Genomic DNA, 4,733 nt, shown 5'->3' on the forward strand with positions numbered 1-4,733 from the left:
ATGACATCTGAGGTTGTCATTTTTTTTTTCCATAAGAGACTGCAATATGTTGCCTGCAGCATATCCTTCTTTGGCTTTAAATGTATTCCTGCATGTATTCTACCAGGTGCAATAAATGAAATAATGCTGGAAGCCATTTTAAAATGTCCATTCTTTCATCCATCTATTGTCGATACCCACTTATCCTTGCACTCTCAGAAGCCCATCTCCAGAGAGTGAGAGGAAAGGAACATCCTGGACACAGGAGAGACAACCATGGAAAGATGCATTCATAGTTAGAGATAACTTAAATGAACTCATTAGCCTTATTTTTGGACTGAGGTACCAAACAAAGAAAAAGAAAAAAAAAAGAACTGAAACAGTCTGGGTGAGTTTGATGAGAAAAAAGGATAAATATATGAAAACAAAAACAAACAATACCCACTGTTAAGTATTGTGGATGATTCACTATCTTGTGGGCTTTTTTTTAATAATTATTCCAAAGACTAAGGGGCCCTTTTTAGAATATATGACATCACATGTTTTAAAAAAAAAATACTAACACATTTTAAATAGAAACCTGGTGTACTCCTTTAGTAATTTGAAAATGGGTTTTCATTATGTCTTTCAAAAGGATATTGGCTCAAAACATGTCATCAAATCTACATAGAAATGGTTTGTCAGACAGAAAATTAACCTTCTTACGTGGCCATTTCAGTCCCCAGAACTAAATCCAAGAGAGGACCTGCGGATTATGCTAAATAAAAGTAAGGATTTAGGATTGTAGATGAGATTAATATAGATGTAGTGCAAAGAGGAATGGTGAAAAATCCCTCTTTTTATGCTCCAACTTCATTACAGTGGAATACGTCCCAGGTGCTGGGGGTTGAGTAGAGGGTCTAGTTTTTCTAGCTTTTCATTAGTTCTGATTCCAATCTTTCTTACTTTGCAGCTTATCATTTCTTACTTTGCACCAATGGGTCATAAAACAAACAAACAAACAAACAAACAAACAAAAAAAAAACACAAAAAACCCCCACAAACTTAATGCATCAAAACAGTAAAACAATCCCAAGAAGATACATTTATTTCATATGGCACATAAACTTAAAGAAATTTCAAAAACTGAAGTAAAGCTGATCAGGTAAAGTTACAGTTGTTTATTTTGGAAATGTACTTCCTAAATCACACTTCTTACAACTCCTCTTCAGGGGCAGTTCTTGTAGTGTTGTGATAAATGTTTATTAGTACCAACCTACATTTTAAAAGGAAAAGAAGTGCAGCAAGCATAATGCATTTCAAGTGCCGGTATAAAAGGAATCTCTGCTAGGTTGACATTGCAAGCCAGGATCAATTTTTGGGCATTATTTCTGCTCAATAGGGGAGACTGTTGGCACCTAAAATGTGTTCATGTGTGCCCCATGGGAGGGCAAGATAACAAGAGCAAGGCTAGGAAGTGAATAAATGTTTAGAGATTCTAACATCCAGGTTCAATGCTTCCTAAATAAAACATAAAAATAACCTAAATCCAACCATTGAACAGAAAATGGTATACTACAAGGCAATTCAAATATAAAACCAGCTTTGGGTTTGAAAAACAAGTACTGGTATGTCCTGACAGTGAGAAGAAGATGTTTGTCTGCAAGGTGTAAGCTGCACAGCATAGATTTCAGGATTATAGAAAAACTTTTAAAACACTTAGATTATTAGCTCAGTGTTTCTCAATTCCGGTCCTCAGGCCCCCCTGTCCTGCATGTTTTAGGTGTTTCCCTTCTGCCAAACACCTGGATTGAATCTGTGGGTGATTAACAGGCTCCTGCAGTACTTGATGGTCATGCAATCATCTGAATCAGCTGTTCTGGAATAGAAGCACATCTAAAACCTGCAGAGCAGGAGGGCCTGAGGACTGGAATTGAGAAGCACTGGATTAGCTTATATGTGCAACACGCCCATTTTCTGAAAATACTTCTCCAGCCATTCTCGTTCAAAATTAGAAACAACTTCTGTGGGAGTTGCATGTGTTTGTCTGGCACGCTTTAACACACTGATATTGCCAATTTATCCGAGTAAAGTCCAAACACATCGAATCTTCACTAGGTGCCATTTGATTATGAAGTGATTTCTCTCAAGAAATCACTGAATATTTTGTGACTATGGATGCTTCGGCATGCGGTTTGAACCGTAGGTGTGGATGCAAATATGCCTCTCTTCAAATTTGCCCATATGTGTCTCTGTGGGTGAGCCCAAAAGCCTGTTTTGATCTGTTTCGTAGTCTATGTGAGTCTGGAGCCTTGCACAGCCTGGTTTGGGGGGGTGGAGGCGGATTAATTGGTTAGACACTGCATGCATGAGTGGGATCTAATTTACCTCCATCAGTGGTTGCACAAAAGAAAAGATCTCTAAACAGGCAGTGATGAAATACATCTGAAGTCCTTGTTCCTCCTCAGTATCTAGTCGGGGTAGCACAAAGCAACCTGGTGTTTATACTCAAGGCTAACACTGAGGCCAGAGTGAAAACATCCTTCTCTCTGACTCGAATCTAATGCTTTCCTGATTTTGTTCTAAATGTCAGGCCCGAAAGACAACATGGCTGAGTATTTGCTCCTCTATGCTCCAGATCCATACCATTAGCATAAATGGGGAATCAATTATTCCAGCCCCTGATGGAGCTGATTATGCAGAAACAATAAAGGCAGGGGAAAGGAGTTATAATTACAAGATGACCTATGTCGCCTTTCCACCATCACCAGTGTACCAGTGCTCTGCTGGTATTTCATGAGTGAATTGGTAATTACCTGATAAGAACAGCAGGAAACATTGGAGAGCAGATTGCCCCATTTGTCTACTTACTTGAAAAAAAAAAAAAAAACACTCTTGCTTTCTTCAATAGATAAACATGGTAACTGTAGTAATCAAGTAGCTCGATACGTATGTCCTACCCTAAAGTGCTTCAGGGTTATGATAAAATTATATAGCATATACTGTGGTTTCAAAAAAATGTGAAGGCTTTCCTTTGAATAGACATTATGAAAACTGCAGCAAATTTCATATTGGTCGTACTAAGATAGGTTTAAATGGCACTGGGTCAGTTTAACCTTTCCAAATTAAATTTTGTATGTGAACAAACAAGCTTATACCTAGGTATCCCGAGCATATAAGTTTATGTTTTAATTTCATTTAAGTATGTTAATGAGTTTGTGGGAGAGTGGATTTTAAAAAGCTCATATCCTAAGTTTAATTCTGTTTGGCTGTGTATTGATATCTGAAAACTTTAAATTAGACCTTAGATTCCTTTATTTTGATTCTGATCCCAAAATGTCTGTAAGTGACCTTCTACTCAAGTAATTTTTCTCTGTAGTGTTTTTATTTTTATCTTATGGAGCTGACTGAACTTTCTGCTGTTGCCAAAGGATAAAATAAATCATGTAAAGCACAAAATGTGTTTTTACATAAAAGAACCAGTCCAGATGCTGGCGTTTTAAAAAAATACATTATAAGTGGGTTATGTGTTGGCTTCTTAATATATTAATTATTTACTCGTCTTTTCCTCTTTCAGGTCATTGTATTGCTCTTTTGGCAGCACTCAGAGTAAAATGTTTATTTACGCGTACATCGGTCAGGACAAACTTTAATGTCATGTATGAATGGTCGTTGTTAAGCCGTCTGCTTGGAGCTTATCGGTCAAAACAGATGTGAAAACCATGCTTGAACAGGGCTCTTTTCTTTGTCTGCATTAGTTGAAAGTTTTAAAAGATTTGTTACATATTGTGTACTCATGCTCATTTGGATCTCTCTGGGGACTGAAGAATGCAATTCAAACGGCATCATCCTCAAATGAAAGTCTTGGGATGTGTCGGGCACTCAGCTGTACAGCCCACAACCAGCTAGTACACAGAAGAGGGGATTACGACCTCCACATCAGGGCTGTCTGAAGGAGAGAAAAAGAGTGAGGAAATAGAATGCTGGATGTGTGAAATAAAGGGGAGCTGGTGGTGACGCACAGCAAGTTTCGTCTGTGGCGTTGCTGCTGCATAAAAATCTCACCTCGTAAAATCTTCTCTGTTGGCTGCCGGTGGGGGAAATGCCAAACAGACAGGATTAAAGAGACACAAATGGAGATCTACTAAATGAGGGTTGTGCTCAAATCCTTTCACATAAATCATGAGCCGCCCTTAAGTAATTAACCCTTTTACTAGAATCCGCATCCAGCCCAATGCAACATTCATCACGCCATTCATTCAAACAGAATACTCATTTGAATCAAAATCCTACTTTCTCATTCATGTTTTCAAGTTTTTGAGACCGTGTGAGAGGCATCGAGAGTAACTCCCAGGGGGAGGCAGATGAGTTACTTCTGAGTGACTCCTGCAAATGTGTTGCAAGATGTTCTGAATTATTTACGTTTGGGAACTTTAAAGGCGTTCCTCTTCCTTCCCCTGTAATAATGTTGACTGTATTAGCACGAATGAGCACCATGCTTATACGTTTCAGTCTGAGCGGGAATCAGAGTGAGATCACACACCATTTCGTCATTTCAGCTCTGCCATCCCACAGCTTGCTTTGAAGTGCCTGGCTGCAAAGAATAATGAGGATGCAAGGTCATTTGGGATGACTTGGGTAGCAGCCCACACACACACACACACACACACTCACACACACACGCACACACACGCACAATCACTGCAGAAGGCACAAAAAAAGGGAGGCGAGGGAAATCTTAAGAGAGCTGAGTACAGTACCCGTCAAAAGATTGT

This window comes from Poecilia latipinna, unplaced genomic scaffold (genome assembly GCF_001443285.1).
Source record: "Poecilia latipinna isolate Pla-1442-1.1 unplaced genomic scaffold, P_latipinna-1.0 Scaffold516, whole genome shotgun sequence".
In the NCBI taxonomy this organism is placed as follows: Eukaryota; Metazoa; Chordata; class Actinopteri; order Cyprinodontiformes; family Poeciliidae; genus Poecilia; species Poecilia latipinna.